At 41.9% G+C, this 22,436-nt stretch overlaps 6 non-coding genes across 6 annotated transcripts; all 6 read left to right on the top strand.

Moving 5' to 3' along the window:
* Window positions 1–1,006: 1,006 nt before the first annotated feature.
* On the top strand, window positions 1,007–1,222 carry LOC146858728 (small nucleolar RNA U3). Its single transcript, XR_014980231.1, has one exon. It is a non-coding gene; the product is annotated as a small nucleolar RNA U3 (small nucleolar RNA).
* Window positions 1,223–4,370: 3,148 nt separating this feature from the next.
* LOC146858729 (small nucleolar RNA U3) lies at window positions 4,371–4,586 on the top strand. The gene has a single exon (XR_014980191.1). It is a non-coding gene; the product is annotated as a small nucleolar RNA U3 (small nucleolar RNA).
* A 3,161-nt stretch (window positions 4,587–7,747) lies between these two features.
* Window positions 7,748–7,963, top strand: LOC146858730 (small nucleolar RNA U3). The gene has a single exon (XR_014980227.1). It is a non-coding gene; the product is annotated as a small nucleolar RNA U3 (small nucleolar RNA).
* A 3,161-nt stretch (window positions 7,964–11,124) lies between these two features.
* Window positions 11,125–11,340, top strand: LOC146858731 (small nucleolar RNA U3). Its single transcript, XR_014980246.1, has one exon. It is a non-coding gene; the product is annotated as a small nucleolar RNA U3 (small nucleolar RNA).
* A 3,151-nt stretch (window positions 11,341–14,491) lies between these two features.
* Window positions 14,492–14,707, top strand: LOC146858732 (small nucleolar RNA U3). Its single transcript, XR_014980247.1, has one exon. It is a non-coding gene; the product is annotated as a small nucleolar RNA U3 (small nucleolar RNA).
* A 5,169-nt stretch (window positions 14,708–19,876) lies between these two features.
* LOC146858733 (small nucleolar RNA U3) lies at window positions 19,877–20,092 on the top strand. The gene has a single exon (XR_014980254.1). It is a non-coding gene; the product is annotated as a small nucleolar RNA U3 (small nucleolar RNA).
* The last annotated feature ends 2,344 nt before the right edge of the window (window positions 20,093–22,436 follow it).

Consider the following 22,436-nt stretch of genomic DNA (forward strand, 5'->3'; position numbering starts at 1 on the left):
CGTCGGGATTCCTAACGCCCAGCTTTGCATCTCTAATGAGATGCAAAGTGGGCGTACCTGACCTGACATGACAGTAGAAATGTCGCTAAGCGACATTTCTCCTATCATCAAGGCCCACGCTATGAAGCATAGCGGCAGGAAAAGTAGCGATAACCCCTGTTATTGCTACTTTCCTTACGCCTGCTTCAGGACTGACTTAGCCATGGTATCCTATGTAAGGTGGATATCATGGCTAAGTTTGTGAGTCCCTATCAGCAAGCTAACGCCACACTTCGTGACATTATTGCTGGGTTTCCAGCGATAATCTCACGTTAGGCAGTTAGCGTTAGGATTTTTATCGTTTTTGAGATAAGCGTTGCTAATAGCACGTTATCTCAGCGATAATAATCCACGCTAGCCGGCGATAATTATCCTAGCGCTAAGTGCGCTTAGCGATAATTATCGCCGGTTGTTGCTGATATGCCCCTTAGTTTGTTTGGGGAAACTAATCAAAGATGTTGCCGTACATTTGATCTGTGGTGCAACTGTTCAAAATTTAAAGGTAGCTTGAATGCTACAACGTTTGTTTCCACGCTTGCAACCTTAGCAGGTCCCTTCTCGCTAGTGATCAGTGTCACTCTTTTGGCTGTTTGACAGATGCTAATCTGGACCAACTATTCGGATTAAAAATCATCTGTATGATCTTGTGGAACCTGCAGTTTTTTGAAGAATTTTCCAACTCTCCCTGTGGTACAGCATTGGGTCAGGAACAGGCAGGCTGAATTTGATTGGTTGCTGATTTAAAATATGCAAATTTATAAAGCAGTGTCTCACCAGGATCTATTGAGTAGGCTTTAATGTAAATAAAGGCGTATGCATGTGCATCTGTGGAATATTATCTTGTGGAGTAAAAAATATGTTTATATTTATATGTTTTTATTTCCGTTGATGATGCCGAACCTTGTCTTACTGTAAGTAGGAAGGGTTTCCACCCTTTCTGTCTGTGTGAGCTATAAAGATATTTGTTAAGACTATACTTTCAGGGATCATTTCTATAGTTTTTAACTGAGGAAATGTGTTTGAAAGTGTCTGGTCTTCGCTAACCATGAGGATGGATTGTAGTTTTCTCTTTTGGGCGTGAAGTGAGTGAACAGTGTTGCATTCATGTAGCTGCTGTTTGCTATTGATGATCGTTCCTGTTCCTTTCAGGAGGATTGGAGAAAGAAAACACAAACTGAGTGGTTAGCTTTTATTTTTGGGTGTAAGAAAGTCTATCAGTTTCTAATTTCTTGTTTAGTTTGTCATTTCTTTGGTTTCTTGTAACTTAACTGTTGAGTATATGAATACTTATTAGAAGGTGTTGAGCTTTCTTGGACTTGTGGTTTTTGCAAGAGGTTCTCTTTGAAAGGCACCTCTCACCATCAGTTGATAATTTGGTATGTTATTTATAAAAAAAGCTTTGTTTTTCAAACATGGATAGTAAAGAGTACATTTTAAATGGATTGTGCGTATGAGCTATTTTTAGAGCCTAGACTTCTGCAAGGCAACTACTGCTACTCAAACGATTTATCACTCTTTCGAATAGACTGTTTAAAGAAACCTGCTAATGCTAGTTAGGCCGTTTAGAGTAAGAGGAAGCGTAACACCCTGGCTTCTTACAACTTACAAGGCTGCGGTGGATCTTAGACTGCTAAGGATGAAAAACTGTTCCTTTGGTATTTGTTAAAGTTTTCACAGGAATTCGTGCGGTGCAAAGCAGAAGTAAGGGACTGCGTCTATTTACTTTTCATTATAAAAGCTTGCGTGCTCAGCACAAAATCTTGCAGCTCCCAACAAGCCCCTGTGCAACCCTTAGTACATCAAGGGCTTGATGCATTCGAACTTTGGAATTTTGCAAGATCCATTGGGGACAGAGGAGTTGCAACGATCGAATAATGGTCAGAACGAGCCACCTGCTCCTGCAAGTGCCATTTTTTTGGTTCTCCTGGTTCAAGTTAGAGTATTCTTACTTCATTGACTGGAATGTTGTGATATCAGTATAGACTTTCTGCCTCGGGTATCACATTGATTAAATGTTCTATCCCCTCGATATAGAAGCTCAGCTTTAACTTGAGTCTATAACTCAAACAGAGGGTATTTAATGACCATTGTAGCCCCCTGTAGCGTTGACCTATGGTATTTTAGAACACTGGAAGATTGAGAGCCTCATGTAGAGAATCGGAATATCAGCTGGTTGTAAATAGTAAAATAAGCCCTGTGCCTTGAAAGTTCTATAGCTGTAATGGTTAGAACCCCAAATGCCACCATTTTGGATATCCACTATGCTGCGACACCTATGAAACGAGGTAGGTGGGCTGGCGCCAGGCCGTAAATTGTAGAAGTTTACAGTTTGGTGACAGGCCAGGTGAATACCCAGAGCCTTTGCCTCTTCTTGGCTTTGTAAGAGTCTGGGGCATCGCCCGACTGCTTTTCCAGCCATGGTCTGTTTTTACGTAAAAATTACAAAGTTGAGACCATATTGTGATAGCCTTTTAGCCTGCCCCAAGAGGCGATTTTCCTGGTCCCCTTTCTTGTGTTTGTCCAGTGCCTTCAACTTTAGTCTATCATGCTGAATTAAACTTTAGTTAGCTGCATAGATTGCAGCGTCAGGTTTTAATTATCTATCACTGATCTGCTGAGAGCTTAGCCAGGTGGCAGAAAAAATGCTCTTGTGATATCTTCCTGTAACCCTTGGACAGCTTGGCATAGAGTTATAAAACTCTTTGTCTTGATATGTTATATAGAATCAAGATTGAAATAGTATTTGTAAGTGGCCCAAAGGTGTTGCAGATAAGTTCTGATCTAAAAAGGAAGGGCACAGGCAGAGTTTAATTTTTGAAACAACTGTCTACTGTTGATGGCCGTTCCTTTCTTCATTTGAGGATATGCTGTAAAACGGAATTATATACTGAAAAGTTCAATTCCTGTTCTAATAAATATTAGATACAAAACGTTTCTGGCAAGTATTCACTTCCCAGTGTAAAAAGTCTTCTGTACACAAAACATAAACTATATTTTGGATACTTCTGTAGTGCTGAGACACCTAAAGGTCTTTTAGCTTTGAAAAGCTGCATGAATTCAAGCTGGGTGGTAGTACAAGTTGTTCATGTGAACGCTTTCTTAGATAGCCAGGCATTCAGGGCTCTTCTGAAAGTGATAGGTTCCGTTATCTCCCGTATGTGCTGCAAGAGGTTTTTCACTAAGTCTGGACCCCCGTCGAAGTTCATCGCCTGCTTAGAGTCTTACATGTGAACTGGGGAACAGTTAGGGGCATATCATCAAGCTGGTGATAAAAAATGATCGCCTAATTAGCAAGGTCACGCTAACGCGTGAAACCTTGCATTAGCGTCGGGATTCCTAACGCCCAGCTTTGCATCTCTAATGAGATGCAAAGTGGGCGTACCTGACCTGACATGACAGTAGAAATGTCGCTAAGCGACATTTCTCCTATCATCAAGGCCCACGCTATGAAGCATAGCGGCAGGAAAAGTAGCGATAACCCCTGTTATTGCTACTTTCCTTACGCCTGCTTCAGGACTGACTTAGCCATGGTATCCTATGTAAGGTGGATATCATGGCTAAGTTTGTGAGTCCCTATCAGCAAGCTAACGCCACACTTCGTGACATTATCGCTGGGTTTCCAGCGATATTCTCACGTTAGGCAGTTAGCGTTAGGATTTTTATCGTTTTTGAGATAAGCGTTGCTAATAGCACGTTATCTCAGCGATAATAATCCACGCTAGCCGGCGATAATTATCCTAGCGCTAAGTGCGCTTAGCGATAATTATCGCCGGTTGTTGCTGATATGCCCCTTAGTTTGTTTGGGGAAACTAATCAAAGATGTTGCCGTACATTTGATCTGTGGTGCAACTGTTCAAAATTTAAAGGTAGCTTGAATGCTACAACGTTTGTTTCCACGCTTGCAACCTTAGCAGGTCCCTTCTCGCTAGTGATCAGTGTCACTCTTTTGGCTGTTTGACAGATGCTAATCTGGACCAACTATTCGGATTAAAAATCATCTGTATGATCTTGTGGAACCTGCAGTTTTTTGAAGAATTTTCCAACTCTCCCTGTGGTACAGCATTGGGTCAGGAACAGGCAGGCTGAATTTGATTGGTTGCTGATTTAAAATATGCAAATTTATAAAGCAGTGTCTCACCAGGATCTATTGAGTAGGCTTTAATGTAAATAAAGGCGTATGCATGTGCATCTGTGGAATATTATCTTGTGGAGTAAAAAATATGTTTATATTTATATGTTTTTATTTCCGTTGATGATGCCGAACCTTGTCTTACTGTAAGTAGGAAGGGTTTCCACCCTTTCTGTCTGTGTGAGCTATAAAGATATTTGTTAAGACTATACTTTCAGGGATCATTTCTATAGTTTTTAACTGAGGAAATGTGTTTGAAAGTGTCTGGTCTTCGCTAACCATGAGGATGGATTGTAGTTTTCTCTTTTGGGCGTGAAGTGAGTGAACAGTGTTGCATTCATGTAGCTGCTGTTTGCTATTGATGATCGTTCCTGTTCCTTTCAGGAGGATTGGAGAAAGAGAACACAAACTGAGTGGTTAGCTTTTATTTTTGGGTGTAAGAAAGTCTATCAGTTTCTAATTTCTTGTTTAGTTTGTCATTTCTTTTTTGATTTCTTGGGTTTCTTTTAACTTAATTGTTGAGTATATGAATACTTATTAGAAGCTGTTGAGCTTTCTTGGACTTGTGGTTTTTGCAAGAGGTTCTCTTTGAAAGGCACTTCTCACCATCAGTTGATAATTTGGTATGTTATTTATAAAAAAAGCTTTGTTTTTCAAACATGGATAGTAAAGAGTACATTTTAAATGGATTGTGCGTATGAGCTATTTGTAGAGCCTAGACTTCTGCAAGGCAACTACTGCTACTCAAACGATTTATCACTCTTTCGAATAGACTGTTTAAAGAAACATGCTAATGCTAGTTAGGCCGTTTAGAGTAAGAGGAAGCGTAACACCCTGGCTTCTTACAACTTACAAGGCTGCGGTGGATCTTAGACTGCTAAGGATGAAAAACTGTTCCTTTGGTATTTGTTAAAGTTTTCACAGGAATTCGTGCGGTGCAAAGCAGAAGTAAGGGACTGCATCCATTTACTTTTCATTATAAAAGCTTGCGTGCTCAGCACAAAATCTTGCAGCTCCCAACAAGCCCCTGTGCAACCCTTAGTACATCAAGGGCTTGATGCATTCGAACTTTGGAATTTTGCAAGATCCATTGGGGGACAGAGGTGTTGCAACGATCGAATAATGGTCAGAACGAGCCACCTGCTCCAGCAAGTGCCATTTTTTTGGTTCTCCTGGTTCAAGTTAGAGTATTTTTACTTCATTGACGGGAGTGTTGTGATATCAGTATAGACTTTCTGCCTCGGGTATCACATTGATTAAATGTTCTATCCCCTCGATATAGAAGCTCAGCTTTAACTTGAGTCTATAACTCAAACAGAGGGTATTTAATGACCATTGTAGCCCCCTGTAGCGTTGTCCTATGGTATTTTAGAACACTGGAAGATTGAGAGCCTCATGTAGAGAATCGGAATATCAGCTGGTTGTAAATAGTAAAATAAGCCCTGCGCCTTGAAAGTTCTATAGCTGTAATGGTTAGAACCCCAAATGCCACCATTTTGGATATCCACTATGCTGCGACACCTATGAAACGAGGTAGGTGGGCTGGCGCCAGGCCGTAAATTGTAGAAGTTTACAGTTTGGTGACAGGCCAGGTGAATACCCAGAGCCTTTGCCTCTTCTTGGCTTTGTAAGAGTCTGGGGCATCGCCCGACTGCTTTTCCAGCCATGGTCTGTTTTTACGTAAAAATTACAAAGTTGAGACCATATTGTGATAGCCTTTTAGCCTGCCCCAAGTGGCGATTTTCCTGGTCCCCTTTCTTGTGTTTGTCCAGTGCCTTCAACTTTAGTCTATCATGCTGAATTAAACTTTAGTTAGCTGCATAGATTGCAGCGTCAGGTTTTAATTATCTATCACTGATCTGCTGAGAGCTTAGCCAGGTGGCAGAAAAAATGCTCTTGTGATATCTTCCTGTAACCCTTGGACAGCTTGGCATAGAGTTATAAAACTCTTTGTCTTGATATGTTATGTAGAATCAAGATTGAAATAGTATTTGTAAGTGGCCCAAAGGTGTTGCAGATAAGTTCTGATCTAAAAAGGAAGGGCACAGGCAGAGTTTAATTTTTGAAACAACTGTCTACTGTTGATGGCCGTTCCTTTCTTCATTTGAGGATATGCTGTAAAACGGAATTATATACTGAAAAGTTCAATTCCTGTTCTAATAAATATTAGATACAAAACGTTTCTGGCAAGTATTCACTTCCCAGTGTAAAAAGTCTTCTGTACACAAAACATAAACTATATTTTGGATACTTCTGTAGTGCTGAGACACCTAAAGGTCTTTTAGCTTTGAAAAGCTGCATGAATTCAAGCTGGGTGGTAGTACAAGTTGTTCATGTGAACGCTTTCTTAGATAGCCAGGCATTCAGGGCTCTTCTGAAAGTGATAGGTTCCGTTATCTCCCGTATGTGCTGCAAGAGGTTTTTCACTAAGTCTGGACCCCCGTCGAAGTTCATCGTCTGCTTAGAGTCTTACATGTGAACTGGGGAACAGTTAGGGGCATATCATCAAGCTGGTGATAAAAAATGATCGCCTAATTAGCAAGGTCACGCTAACGCGTGAAACCTTGCATTAGCGTCGGGATTCCTAACGCCCAGCTTTGCATCTCTAATGAGATGCAAAGTGGGCGTACCTGACCTGACATGACAGTAGAAATGTCGCTAAGCGACATTTCTCCTATCATCAAGGCCCACGCTATGAAGCATAGCGGCAGGAAAAGTAGCGATAACCCCTGTTATTGCTACTTTCCTTACGCCTGCTTCAGGACTGACTTAGCCATGGTATCCTATGTAAGGTGGATATCATGGCTAAGTTTGTGAGTCCCTATCAGCAAGCTAACGCCACACTTCGTGACATTATTGCTGGGTTTCCAGCGATAATCTCACGTTAGGCAGTTAGCGTTAGGATTTTTATCGTTTTTGAGATAAGCGTTGCTAATAGCACGTTATCTCAGCGATAATAATCCACGCTAGCCGGCGATAATTATCCTAGCGCTAAGTGCGCTTAGCGATAATTATCGCCGGTTGTTGCTGATATGCCCCTTAGTTTGTTTGGGGAAACTAATCAAAGATGTTGCCGTACATTTGATCTGTGGTGCAACTGTTCAAAATTTAAAGGTAGCTTGAATGCTACAACGTTTGTTTCCACGCTTGCAACCTTAGCAGGTCCCTTCTCGCTAGTGATCAGTGTCACTCTTTTGGCTGTTTGACAGATGCTAATCTGGACCAACTATTCGGATTAAAAATCATCTGTATGATCTTGTGGAACCTGCAGTTTTTTGAAGAATTTTCCAACTCTCCCTGTGGTACAGCATTGGGTCAGGAACAGGCAGGCTGAATTTGATTGGTTGCTGATTTAAAATATGCAAATTTATAAAGCAGTGTCTCACCAGGATCTATTGAGTAGGCTTTAATGTAAATAAAGGCGTATGCATGTGCATCTGTGGAATATTATCTTGTGGAGTAAAAAATATGTTTATATTTATATGTTTTTATTTCCGTTGATGATGCCGAACCTTGTCTTACTGTAAGTAGGAAGGGTTTCCACCCTTTCTGTCTGTGTGAGCTATAAAGATATTTGTTAAGACTATACTTTCAGGGATCATTTCTATAGTTTTTAACTGAGGAAATGTGTTTGAAAGTGTCTGGTCTTCGCTAACCATGAGGATGGATTGTAGTTTTCTCTTTTGGGCGTGAAGTGAGTGAACAGTGTTGCATTCCTGTAGCTGCTGTTTGCTATTGATGATCGTTCCTGTTCCTTTCAGGAGGATTGGAGAAAGAAAACACAAACTGAGTGGTTAGCTTTTATTTTTCGGTGTAAGAAAGTCTATCAGTTTCTAATTTCTTGTTTAGTTTGTCATTTCTTTTTTGATTTCTTTGGTTTCTTTTAACTTAATTGTTGAGTATATGAATACTTATTAGAAGCTGTTGAGCTTTCTTGGACTTGTGGTTTTTGCAAGAGGTTCTCTTTGAAAGGCACTTCTCACCATCAGTTGATAATTTGGTATGTTATTTATAAAAAAAGCTTTGTTTTTCAAACATGGATAGTAAAGAGTACATTTTAAATGGATTGTGCGTATGAGCTATTTGTAGAGCCTAGACTTCTGCAAGGCAACTACTGCTACTCAAACGATTTATCACTCTTTCGAATAGACTGTTTAAAGAAACCTGCTAATGCTAGTTAGGCCGTTTAGAGTAAGAGGAAGCGTAACACCCTGGCTTCTTACAACTTACAAGGCTGCGGTGGATCTTAGACTGCTAAGGATGAAAAACTGTTCCTTTGGTATTTGTTAAAGTTTTCACAGGAATTCGTGCGGTGCAAAGCAGAAGTAAGGGACTGCATCCATTTACTTTTCATTATAAAAGCTTGCGTGCTCAGCACAAAATCTTGCAGCTCCCAACAAGCCCCTGTGCAACCCTTAGTACATCAAGGGCTTGATGCATTCGAACTTTGGAATTTTGCAAGATCCATTGGGGGACAGAGGTGTTGCAACGATCGAATAATGGTCAGAACGAGCCACCTGCTCCAGCAAGTGCCATTTTTTTGGTTCTCCTGGTTCAAGTTAGAGTATTTTTACTTCATTGACGGGAGTGTTGTGATATCAGTATAGACTTTCTGCCTCGGGTATCACATTGATTAAATGTTCTATCCCCTCGATATAGAAGCTCAGCTTTAACTTGAGTCTATAACTCAAACAGAGGGTATTTAATGACCATTGTAGCCCCCTGTAGCGTTGTCCTATGGTATTTTAGAACACTGGAAGATTGAGAGCCTCATGTAGAGAATCGGAATATCAGCTGGTTGTAAATAGTAAAATAAGCCCTGTGCCTTGAAAGTTCTATAGCTGTAATGGTTAGAACCCCAAATGCCACCATTTTGGATATCCACTATGCTGCGACACCTATGAAACGAGGTAGGTGGGCTGGCGCCAGGCCGTAAATTGTAGAAGTTTACAGTTTGGTGACAGGCCAGGTGAATACCCAGAGCCTTTGCCTCTTCTTGGCTTTGTAAGAGTCTGGGGCATCGCCCGACTGCTTTTCCAGCCATGGTCTGTTTTTACGTAAAAATTACAAAGTTGAGACCATATTGTGATAGCCTTTTAGCCTGCCCCAAGTGGCGATTTTCCTGGTCCCCTTTCTTGTGTTTGTCCAGTGCCTTCAACTTTAGTCTATCATGCTGAATTAAACTTTAGTTAGCTGCATAGATTGCAGCGTCAGGTTTTAATTATCTATCACTGATCTGCTGAGAGCTTAGCCAGGTGGCAGAAAAAATGCTCTTGTGATATCTTCCTGTAACCCTTGGACAGCTTGGCATAGAGTTATAAAACTCTTTGTCTTGATATGTTATGTAGAATCAAGATTGAAATAGTATTTGTAAGTGGCCCAAAGGTGTTGCAGATAAGTTCTGATCTAAAAAGGAAGGGCACAGGCAGAGTTTAATTTTTGAAACAACTGTCTACTGTTGATGGCCGTTCCTTTCTTCATTTGAGGATATGCTGTAAAACGGAATTATATACTGAAAAGTTCAATTCCTGTTCTAATGAACATTAGATACAAAACGTTTCTGGCAAGTATTCACTTCCCAGTGTAAAAAGTCTTCTGTACACAAAACATAAACTATATTTTGGATACTTCTGTAGTGCTGAGACACCTAAAGGTCTTTTAGCTTTGAAAAGCTGCATGAATTCAAGCTGGGTGGTAGTACAAGTTGTTCATGTGAACGCTTTCTTAGATAGCCAGGCATTCAGGGCTCTTCTGAAAGTGATAGGTTCCGTTATCTCCCGTATGTGCTGGAAGAGGTTTTTCACTAAGTCTGGACCCTCGTCGAAGTTCATCGTCTGCTTAGAGTCTTACATGTGAACTGGGGAACAGTTAGGGGCATATCATCAAGCTGGTGATAAAAAATGATCGCCTAATTAGCAAGGTCACGCTAACGCGTGAAACCTTGCATTAGCGTCGGGATTCCTAACGCCCAGCTTTGCATCTCTAATGAGATGCAAAGTGGGCGTACCTGACCTGACATGACAGTAGAAATGTCGCTAAGCGACATTTCTCCTATCATCAAGGCCCACGCTATGAAGCATAGCGGCAGGAAAAGTAGCGATAACCCCTGTTATTGCTACTTTCCTTACGCCTGCTTCAGGACTGACTTAGCCATGGTATCCTATGTAAGGTGGATATCATGGCTAAGTTTGTGAGTCCCTATCAGCAAGCTAACGCCACACTTCGTGACATTATCGCTGGGTTTCCAGCGATAATCTCACGTTAGGCAGTTAGCGTTAGGATTTTTATCGTTTTTGAGATAAGCGTTGCTAATAGCACGTTATCTCAGCGATAATAATCCACGCTAGCCGGCGATAATTATCCTAGCGCTAAGTGCGCTTAGCGATAATTATCGCCGGTTGTTGCTGATATGCCCCTTAGTTTGTTTGGGGAAACTAATCAAAGATGTTGCCGTACATTTGATCTGTGGTGCAACTGTTCAAAATTTAAAGGTAGCTTGAATGCTACAACGTTTGTTTCCACGCTTGCAACCTTAGCAGGTCCCTTCTCGCTAGTGATCAGTGTCACTCTTTTGGCTGTTTGACAGATGCTCATCTGGACCAACTATTCGGATTAAAAATCATCTGTATGATCTTGTGGAACCTGCAGTTTTTTGAAGAATTTTCCAACTCTCCCTGTGGTACAGCATTGGGTCAGGAACAGGCAGGCTGAATTTGATTGGTTGCTCATTTAAAATATGCAAATTTAGAAAGCAGTGTCTCCCCAGGATCTATTTAGTAGGCTTTAATGTAAATAAAGGCGTATGCGTGTGCATCTGTGGAATATTATCTTGTGGAGTAAAAAATATGTTTATATTTATATGTTTTTATTTCCGTTGATGATGCCGAACCTTGTCTTACTGTAAGTAGGAAGGGTTTCCACCCTTTCTGTCTGTGTGAGCTATAAAGAATTTTGTTAAGACTATACTTTCAGGGATCATTTCTATAGTTTTTAACTGAGGAAATGTCTTTGAAAGTGTCTGGTCTTCGCTAACCACGAGGAAGAATTGTAGTTTTCTCTTTTGGGCGTGAAGTGAGTGAACAGTGTTGCATTCATGTAGCTGCTGTTTGCTATTGATGATCGTTCCTGTTCCTTTCAGGAGGATTGGAGAAAGAGAACACAAACTGAGTGATAAGCTTTTATTTTTGGGTGTAAGAAAGTCTATCAGTTTCTAATTTCTTGTTTAGTTTGTCATTTCTTTGGTTTCTTGTAACTTAACTGTTGAGTATATGAATACTTATTAGAAGGTGTTGAGCTTTCTTGGACTTGTGGTTTTTGCAAGAGGTTCTCTTTGAAAGGCACCTCTCACCATCAGTTGATAATTTGGTATGTTATTTATGAAAAAAAGCTTTGTTTTTCAAACATGGATAGTAAAGAGTACATTTTAAATGGATTGTGCGTATGAGCTATTTTTAGAGCCTAGACTTCTGCAAGGCAACTACTGCTACTCAAACGATTTATCACTCTTTCGAATAGACTGTTTAAAGAAACCTGCTAATGCTAGTTAGGCCGTTTAGAGTAAGAGGAAGCGTAACACCCTGGCTTCTTACAACTTACAAGGCTGCGGTGGATCTTAGACTGCTAAGGATGAAAAACTGTTCCTTTGGTATTTGTTAAAGTTTTCACAGGAATTCGTGCGGTGCAAAGCAGAAGTAAGGGACTGCGTCTATTTACTTTTCATTATAAAAGCTTGCGTGCTCAGCACAAAATCTTGCAGCTCCCAACAAGCCCCTGTGCAACCCTTAGTACATCAAGGGCTTGATGCATTCGAACTTTGGAATTTTGCAAGATCCATTGGGGGACAGAGGTGTTGCAACGATCGAATAATGGTCAGAACGAGCCACCTGTTCCAGCAAGTGCCATTTTTTTGGTTCTCCTGGTTCAAGTTAGAGTATTTTTACTTCATTGACGGGAGTGTTGTGATATCAGTATAGACTTTCTGCCTCGGGTATCACATTGATTAAATGTTCTATCCCCTCGATATAGAAGCTCAGCTTTAACTTGAGTCTATAACTCAAACAGAGGGTATTTAATGACCATTGTAGCCCCCTGTAGCGTTGTCCTATGGTATTTTAGAACACTGGAAGATTGAGAGCCTCATGTAGAGAATCGGAATATCAGCTGGTTGTAAATAGTAAAATAAGCCCTGTGCCTTGAAAGTTCTATAGCTGTAATGGCTAGAACCCCAAATGCCACCATTTTGGATATCCACTATGCTGCGACACCTATGAAACGAGGTAGGTGGGCTGTCGCCAGGCCGTAAATTGTAGAAGTTTACAGTTTGGTGACAGGCCAGGTGAATACCCAGAGCCTTTGCCTCTTCTTGGCTTTGTAAGAGTCTGGGGCATCGCCCGACTGCTTTTCCAGCCATGGTCTGTTTTTACGTAAAAATTACAAAGTTGAGACCATATGGTGATAGCCTTTTAGCCTGCCCCAAAAGGCGATTTTCCTGGTCCCCTTTCTTGTGTTTGTCCAGTGCCTTCAACTTTAGTCTATCATGCTGAATTAAACTTTAGTTAGCTGCATAGATTGCAGCGTCAGGTTTTAATTATCTATCACTGATCTGCTGAGAGCTTAGCCAGGTGGCAGAAAAAATGCTCTTGTGATATCTTCCTGTAACCCTTGGACAGCTTGGCATAGAGTTATAAAACTCTTTGTCTTGATATGTTATGTAGAATCAAGATTGAAATAGTATTTGTAAGTGGCCCAAAGGTGTTGCAGATAAGTTCTGATCTAAAAAGGAAGGGCACAGGCAGAGTTTAATTTTTGAAACAACTGTCTACTGTTGATGGCCGTTCCTTTCTTCATTTGAGGATATGCTGTAAAACGGAATTATATACTGAAAAGTTCAATTCCTGTTCTAATAAATATTAGATACAAAACGTTTCTGGCAAGTATTCACTTCCCAGTGTAAAAAGTCTTCTGTACACAAAACATAAACTATATTTTGGATACTTCTGTAGTGCTGAGACACCTAAAGGTCTTTTAGCTTTGAAAAGCTGCATGAATTCAAGCTGGGTGGTAGTACAAGTTGTTCATGTGAACGCTTTCTTAGATAGCCAGGCATTCAGGGCTCTTCTGAAAGTGATAGGTTCCGTTATCTCCCGTATGTGCTGGAAGAGGTTTTTCACTAAGTCTGGACCCCCGTCGAAGTTCATCGTCTGCTTAGAGTCTTACATGTGAACTGGGGAACAGTTAGGGGCATATCATCAAGCTGGTGATAAAAAATGATCGCCTAATTAGCAAGGTCACGCTAACGCGTGAAACCTTGCATTAGCGTCGGGATTCCTAACGCCCAGCTTTGCATCTCTAATGAGATGCAAAGTGGGCGTACCTGACCTGACATGACAGGAGAAATGTCGCTAAGCGACATTTCTCCTATCATCAAGGCCCACGCTATGAAGCATAGCGGCAGGAAAAGTAGCGATAACCCCTGTTATTGCTACTTTCCTTACGCCTGCTTCAGGACTGACTTAGCCATGGTATCCTATGTAAGGTGGATATCATGGCTAAGTTTGTGAGTCCCTATCAGCAAGCTAACGCCACACTTTGTGACATTATCGCTGGGTTTCCAGCGATAATCTCACGTTAGGCAGTTAGCGTTAGGATTTTTATCGTTTTTGAGATAAGCGTTGCTAATAGCACGTTATCTCAGCGATAATAATCCACGCTAGCCGGCGATAATTATCCTAGCGCTAAGTGCGCTTAGCGATAATTATCGCCGGTTGTTGCTGATATGCCCCTTAGTTTGTTTGGGGAAACTAATCAAAGATGTTGCCGTACATTTGATCTGTGGTGCAACTGTTCAAAATTTAAAGGTAGCTTGAATGCTACAACGTTTGTTTCCACGCTTGCAACCTTAGCAGGTCCCTTCTCGCTAGTGATCAGTGTCACTCTTTTGGCTGTTTGACAGATGCTAATCTGGACCAACTATTCGGATTAAAAATCATCTGTATGATCTTGTGGAACCTGCAGTTTTTTGAAGAAATTTTCCAACTCTCCCTGTGGTACAGCATTGGGTCAGGAACAGGCAGGCTGAATTTGATTGGTTGCTGATTTAAAATATGCAAATTTATAAAGCAGTGTCTCACCAAGATCTATTGAGTAGGCTTTAATGTAAATAAAAGCGTATGCGTGTGCATCTGTGGAATATTATCTTGTGGAGTAAAAAATATGTTTATATTTATATGTTTTTATTTCCGTTGATGATGCCGAACCTTGTCTTACTGTAAGTAGGAAGGGTTTCCACCCTTTCTGTCTGTGTGAGCTATAAAGAATTTTGTTAAGATTATACTTTCAGGCATCATTTCTATAGTTTTTAACTGAGGAAATGTGTTTGAATGTGTATGGTCTTCGCTAACCATGAGGAAGAATTGTAGTTTTCTCTTTTGGGCGTGAAGTGAGTGAACAGTGTTGCATTCCTGTAGCTGCTGTTTGCTATTGATGATCGTTCCTGTTCCTTTCAGGAGGATTGGAGAAAGAGAACACAAACTGAGTGGTTAGCTTTTATTTTTGGGTGTAAGAAAGTCTATCAGTTTCTAATTTCTTGTTTAGTTTGTCATTTCTTTTTTGATTTCTTTGGTTTCTTGTAACTTAACTGTTGAGTATATGAATACTTATTAGAAGCTGTTGAGCTTTCTTGGACTTGTGGTTTTTGCTAGAGGTTCTCTTTGAAAGGCACCTCTCACCATCAGTTGATAATTTGGTATGTTATTTATAAAAAAAGCTTTGTTTTTCGAACATGGATAGTAAAGAGTACATTTTAAATGGATTGTGCGTATGAGCCATTTGTAGAGCCTAGACTTCTGCAAGGCAACTACTGCTACTCAAACGATTTATCACTCTTTCGAATAGACTGTTTAAAGAAACCTGCTAATGCTAGTTAGGCCGTTTAGAGTAAGAGGAAGCGTAACACCCTGGCTTCTTACAACTTACAAGGCTGCGGTGGATCTTAGACTGCTAAGGATGAAAAACTACTCCTTTGGTATTTGTTAAAGTTTTCACAGGAATTCGTGCGGTGCAAAGCAGAAGTAAGGGACTGCGTCTGTTTACTTTTCATTATAAAAGCTTGCGTGCTCAGCACAAAATCTTGCAGCTCCCAACAAGCCCCTGTGCAACCCTTAGTACATCAAGGGCTTGATGCATTCGAACTTTGGAATTTCGCAAGATCCATTGGGGACAGAGGAGTTGCAACGATCGAATAATGGTCAGAACGAGCCACCTGCTCCAGCAAGTGCCATTTTTTTGGTTCTCCTGGTTCAAGTTAGAGTATTCTTACTTCATTGACTGCAATGTTGTGATATCAGTATAGACTTTCTGCCTCGGGTATCACATTGATTAAATGTTCTATCCCCTCGATATAGAAGCTCAGCTTTAACTTGAGTCTATAACTCAAACAGAGGGTATTTAATGACCATTGTAGCCCCCTGTAGCGTTGTCCTATGGTATTTTAGAACACTGGAAGATTGAGAGCCTCATGTAGAGAATCGGAATATCAGCTGGTTGTAAATAGTAAAATAAGCCCTGTGCCTTGAAAGTTCTATAGCTGTAATGGTAAGAACCCCAAATGCCACCATTTTGGATATCCACTATGCTGTGACACCTATGAAACGAGGTAGGTGGGCTGGCGCCAGGCCGTAAATTGTAGAAGTTTACAGTTTGGTGACAGGCCAGGTGAATACCCAGAGCCTTTGCCTCTTCTTGGCTTTGTAAGAGTCTGGGGCATCGCCCGACTGCTTTTCCAGCCATGGTCTGTTTTTACGTAAAAATTACAAAGTTGAGACCATATTGTGATAGCAAAACACACAAGATGATGGACGGAATGTTGCACAATGGCAAAACACTCACCCCCAGTCACAGATCTGGGTTTAATCCATCGTTATTTTGCTCACCACACCACCCCAGTTCAGACATGGCCATATGCAAATCAGTCTTGACCCTGTGCCTCATGGGAACAGTCCAGCCCGAACTGCCAAGCCATGTCTTCCCTGGACCGGAATCAAGCATCCTAGGACCGGTTTCTGGCTATCAGCCGTCATCAGCCAGGATAGCTTGACTCCAGTGGCGTAGTGAGCACGGGACCCACGTCTGGGCATACCCTTCCCACATAGGGTGAACAGCAAAACACACAAGATGATGGACGGAATGTGCAACATTCCGTCCATCATCTTGTGTGTTTTGCTGTTCGCCCTATGTGGGAAGGGTATGCCCAGACGTGGGTCCCGTGCTCACTACGCCACTGGAGTCAAGCTATCCTGGCTGAAGAGGGGTGAAACCCCGAAACCGGTCCTAGGATGCTTGATTCCGGTCCAGGGAAGACATGGCTTGGCAGTTCGGGCTGGACTGTTCCCATGAGGCACAGGTTCAAGACTGATTTGCATATGGCCTTGTCTGAACTGGGGTGGCGTGATGAGCAAAATAACGATGGATTGAACCCAGATCTGTGACTGGGGTGAGTGTTTTGCCAATGTGCAACATTCCGTCCATCATCTTGTGTGTTTTGCTGTTCGCCCTATGTGGGAAGGGTATGCCCAGACGTGGGTCCCGTGCTCACTACGCCACTGGAGTCAAGCTATCCTGGCTGAAGAGGGGTGAAACCCCGAAACCGGTCCTAGGATGCTTGATTCCGGTCCAGGGAAGACATGGCTTGGCAGTTCGGGCTGGACTGTTCCCATGAGGCACAGGTTCAAGACTGATTTGCATATGGCCTTGTCTGAACTGGGGTGGCGTGATGAGCAAAATAACGATGGATTGAACCCAGATCTGTGACTGGGGTGAGTGTTTTGCCAATGTGCAACATTCCGTCCATCATCTTGTGTGTTTTGCTGTTCGCCCTATGTGGGAAGGGTATGCCCAGACGTGGGTCCCGTGCTCACTACGCCACTGGAGTCAAGCTATCCTGGCTGAAGAGGGGTGAAACCCCGAAACCGGTCCTAGGATGCTTGATTCCGGTCCAGGGAAGACATGGCTTGGCAGTTCGGGCTGGACTGTTCCCATGAGGCACAGGTTCAAGACTGATTTGCATATGGCCTTGTCTGAACTGGGGTGGCGTGATGAGCAAAATAACGATGGATTGAACCCAGATCTGTGACTGGGGTGAGTGTTTTGCCAATGTGCAACATTCCGTCCATCATCTTGTGTGTTTTGCTGTTCGCCCTATGTGGGAAGGGTATGCCCAGACGTGGGTCCCGTGCTCACTACGCCACTGGAGTCAAGCTATCCTGGCTGAAGAGGGGTGAAACCCCGAAACCGGTCCTAGGATGCTTGATTCCGGTCCAGGGAAGACATGGCTTGGCAGTTCGGGCTGGACTGTTCCCATGAGGCACAGGTTCAAGACTGATTTGCATATGGCCTTGTCTGAACTGGGGTGGCGTGATGAGCAAAATAACGATGGATTGAACCCAGATCTGTGACTGGGGTGAGTGTTTTGCCAATGTGCAACATTCCGTCCATCATCTTGTGTGTTTTGCTGTTCGCCCTATGTGGGAAGGGTATGCCCAGACGTGGGTCCCGTGCTCACTACGCCACTGGAGTCAAGCTATCCTGGCTGAAGAGGGGTGAAACCCCGAAACCGGTCCTAGGATGCTTGATTCCGGTCCAGGGAAGACATGGCTTGGCAGTTCGGGCTGGACTGTTCCCATGAGGCACAGGTTCAAGACTGATTTGCATATGGCCTTGTCTGAACTGGGGTGGCGTGATGAGCAAAATAACGATGGATTGAACCCAGATCTGTGACTGGGGTGAGTGTTTTGCCAATGTGCAACATTCCGTCCATCATCTTGTGTGTTTTACCATATTGTGATAGCCTTTTAGCCTGCCCCAAGAGGCGATTTTCCTGGTCCCCTTTCTTGTGTTTGTCCAGTGCCTTCAACTTTAGTCTATCATGCTGAATTAAACTTTAGTTAGCTGCATAGATTGCAGCGTCAGGTTTTAATTATCTATCACTGATCTGCTGAGAGCTTAGCCAGGTGGCAGAAAAAATGCTCTTGTGATATCTTCCTGTAACCCTTGGACAGCTTGGCATAGAGTTATAAAACTCTTTGTCTTGATATGTTATGTAGAATCAAGATTGAAATAGTATTTGTAAGTGGCCCAAAGGTGTTGCAGATAAGTTCTGATCTAAAAAGGAAGGGCACAGGCAGAGTTTAATTTTTGAAACAACTGTCTACTGTTGATGGCCGTTCCTTTCTTCATTTGAGGATATGCTGTAAAACGGAATTATATACTGAAAAGTTCAATTCCTGTTCTAATAAATATTAGATACAAAACGTTTCTGGCAAGTATTCACTTCCCAGTGTAATAAGTCTTCTGTACACAAAACATAAACTATATTTTGGATACTTCTGTAGTGCTGAGACACCTAAAGGTCTTTTAGCTTTGAAAAACTGCATGAATTCAAGCTGGGTGGTAGTACAAGTTGTTCATGTGAACGCTTTCTTAGATAGCCAGGCATTCAGGGCTCTTCTGAAAGTGATAGGTTCCGTTATCTCCCGTATGTGCTGCAAGAGGTTTTTCACTAAGTCTGGACCCCCGTCGAAGTTCATCGTCTGCTTAGAGTCTTACATGTGAACTGGGGAACAGTTAGGGGCATATCATCAAGCTGGTGATAAAAAATGATCGCCTAATTAGCAAGGTCACGCTAACGCGTGAAACCTTGCATTAGCGTCGGGATTCCTAACGCCCAGCTTTGCATCTCTAATGAGATGCAAAGTGGGCGTACCTGACCTGACATGACAGGAGAAATGTCGCTAAGCGACATTTCTCCTATCATCAAGGCCCACGCTATGAAGCATAGCGGCAGGAAAAGTAGCGATAACCCCTGTTATTGCTACTTTCCTTACGCCTGCTTCAGGACTGACTTAGCCATGGTATCCTATGTAAGGTGGATATCATGGCTAAGTTTGTGAGTCCCTATCAGCAAGCTAACGCCACACTTCGTGACATTATCGCTGGGTTTCCAGCGATAATCTCACGTTAGGCAGTTAGCGTTAGGATTTTTATCGTTTTTGAGATAAGCGTTGCTAATAGCACGTTATCTCAGCGATAATAATCCACGCTAGCCGGCGATAATTATCCTAGCGCTAAGTGCGCTTAGCGATAATTATCGCCGGTTGTTGCTGATATGCCCCTTAGTTTGTTTGGGGAAACTAATCAAAGATGTTGCCGTACATTTGATCTGTGGTGCAACTGTTCAAAATTTAAAGGTAGCTTGAATGCTACAACGTTTGTTTCCACGCTTGCAACCTTAGCAGGTCCCTTCTCGCTAGTGATCAGTGTCACTCTTTTGGCTGTTTGACAGATGCTAATCTGGACCAACTATTCGGATTAAAAATCATCTGTATGATCTTGTGGAACCTGCAGTTTTTTGAAGAAATTTTCCAACTCTCCCTGTGGTACAGCATTGGGTCAGGAACAGGCAGGCTGAATTTGATTGGTTGCTGATTTAAAATATGCAAATTTATAAAGCAGTGTCTCACCAGGATCTATTGAGTAGGCTTTAATGTAAATAAAAGCGTATGCGTGTGCATCTGTGGAATATTATTTTGTGGAGTAAAAAATATGTTTATATTTATATGTTTTTATTTCCGTTGATGATGCCGAACCTTGTCTTACTGTAAGTAGGAAGGGTTTCCACCCTTTCTGTCTGTGTGAGCTATAAAGAATTTTGTTAAGACTATACTTTCAGGCATCATTTCTATAGTTTTTAACTGAGGAAATGTGTTTGAAAGTGTCTGGTCTTCGCTAACCATGAGGATGGATTGTAGTTTTCTCTTTTGGGCGTGAAGTGAGTGAACAGTGTTGCATTCATGTAGCTGCTGTTTGCTATTGATGATCGTTCCTGTTCCTTTCAGGAGGATTGGAGAAAGAGAACACAAACTGAGTGGTTAGCTTTTATTTTTGGGTGTAAGAAAGTCTATCAGTTTCTAATTTCTTGTTTAGTTTGTCATTTCTTCTTTGGTTTCTTGTAACTTAACTGTTGAGTATATGAATACTTATTAGAAGCTGTTGAGCTTTCTTGGACTTGTGGTTTTTGCTAGAGGTTCTCTTTGAAAGGCACCTCTCACCATCAGTTGATAATTTGGTATGTTATTTATAAAAAAAGCTTTGTTTTTCGAACATGGATAGTAAAGAGTACATTTTAAATGGATTGTGCGTATGAGCCATTTGTAGAGCCTAGACTTCTGCAAGGCAACTACTGCTACTCAAACGATTTATCACTCTTTCGAATAGACTGTTTAAAGAAACCTGCTAATGCTAGTTAGGCCGTTTAGAGTAAGAGGAAGCGTAACACCCTGGCTTCTTACAACTTACAAGGCTGCGGTGGATCTTAGACTGCTAAGGATGAAAAACTACTCCTTTGGTATTTGTTAAAGTTTTCACAGGAATTCGTGCGGTGCAAAGCAGAAGTAAGGGACTGCGTCTGTTTACTTTTCATTATAAAAGCTTGCGTGCTCAGCACAAAATCTTGCAGCTCCCAACAAGCCCCTGTGCAACCCTTAGTACATCAAGGGCTTGATGCATTCGAACTTTGGAATTTCGCAAGATCCATTGGGGACAGAGGAGTTGCAACGATCGAATAATGGTCAGAACGAGCCACCTGCTCCAGCAAGTGCCATTTTTTTGGTTCTCCTGGTTCAAGTTAGAGTATTCTTACTTCATTGACTGGAATGTTGTGATATCAGTATAGACTTTCTGCCTCGGGTATCACATTGATTAAATGTTCTATCCCCTCGATATAGAAGCTCAGCTTTAACTTGAGTCTATAACTCAAACAGAGGGTATTTAATGACCATTGTAGCCCCCTGTAGCGTTGACCTATGGTATTTTAGAACACTGGAAGATTGAGAGCCTCATGTAGAGAATCGGAATATCAGCTGGTTGTAAATAGTAAAATAAGCCCTGTGCCTTGAAAGTTCTATAGCTGTAATGGTTAGAACCCCAAATGCCACCATTTTGGATATCCACTATGCTGCGACACCTATGAAACGAGGTAGGTGGGCTGGCGCCAGGCCGTAAATTGTAGAAGTTTACAGTTTGGTGACAGGCCAGGTGAATACCCAGAGCCTTTGCCTCTTCTTGGCTTTGTAAGAGTCTGGGGCATCGCCCGACTGCTTTTCCAGCCATGGTCTGTTTTTACGTAAAAATTACAAAGTTGAGACCATATTGTGATAGCCTTTTAGCCTGCCCCAAGAGGCGATTTTCCTGGTCCCCTTTCTTGTGTTTGTCCAGTGCCTTCAACTTTAGTCTATCATGCTGAATTAAACTTTAGTTAGCTGCATAGATTGCAGCGTCAGGTTTTAATTATCTATCACTGATCTGCTGAGAGCTTAGCCAGGTGGCAGAAAAAATGCTCTTGTGATATCTTCCTGTAACCCTTGGACAGCTTGGCATAGAGTTATAAAACTCTTTGTCTTGATATGTTATGTAGAATCAAGATTGAAATAGTATTTGTAAGTGGCCCAAAGGTGTTGCAGATAAGTTCTGATCTAAAAAGGAAGGGCACAGGCAGAGTTTAATTTTTGAAACAACTGTCTACTGTTGATGGCCGTTCCTTTCTTCATTTGAGGATATGCTGTAAAACGGAATTATATACTGAAAAGTTCAATTCCTGTTCTAATAAATATTAGATACAAAACGTTTCTGGCAAGTATTCACTTCCCAGTGTAATAAGTCTTCTGTACACAAAACATAAACTATATTTTGGATACTTCTGTAGTGCTGAGACACCTAAAGGTCTTTTAGCTTTGAAAAACTGCATGAATTCAAGCTGGGTGGTAGTACAAGTTGTTCATGTGAACGCTTTCTTAGATAGCCAGGCATTCAGGGCTCTTCTGAAAGTGATAGGTTCCGTTATCTCCCGTATGTGCTGCAAGAGGTTTTTCACTAAGTCTGGACCCCCGTCGAAGTTCATCGTCTGCTTAGAGTCTTACATGTGAACTGGGGAACAGTTAGGGGCATATCATCAAGCTGGTGATAAAAAATGATCGCCTAATTAGCAAGGTCACGCTAACGCGTGAAACCTTGCATTAGCGTCGGGATTCCTAACGCCCAGCTTTGCATCTCTAATGAGATGCAAAGTGGGCGTACCTGACCTGACATGACAGGAGAAATGTCGCTAAGCGACATTTCTCCTATCATCAAGGCCCACGCTATGAAGCATAGCGGCAGGAAAAGTAGCGATAACCCCTGTTATTGCTACTTTCCTTACGCCTGCTTCAGGACTGACTTA

This window comes from Triturus cristatus, chromosome 3_2 (genome assembly GCF_964204655.1).
Source record: "Triturus cristatus chromosome 3_2, aTriCri1.1, whole genome shotgun sequence".
Lineage (NCBI taxonomy): Eukaryota > Metazoa > Chordata > Amphibia > Caudata > Salamandridae > Triturus > Triturus cristatus.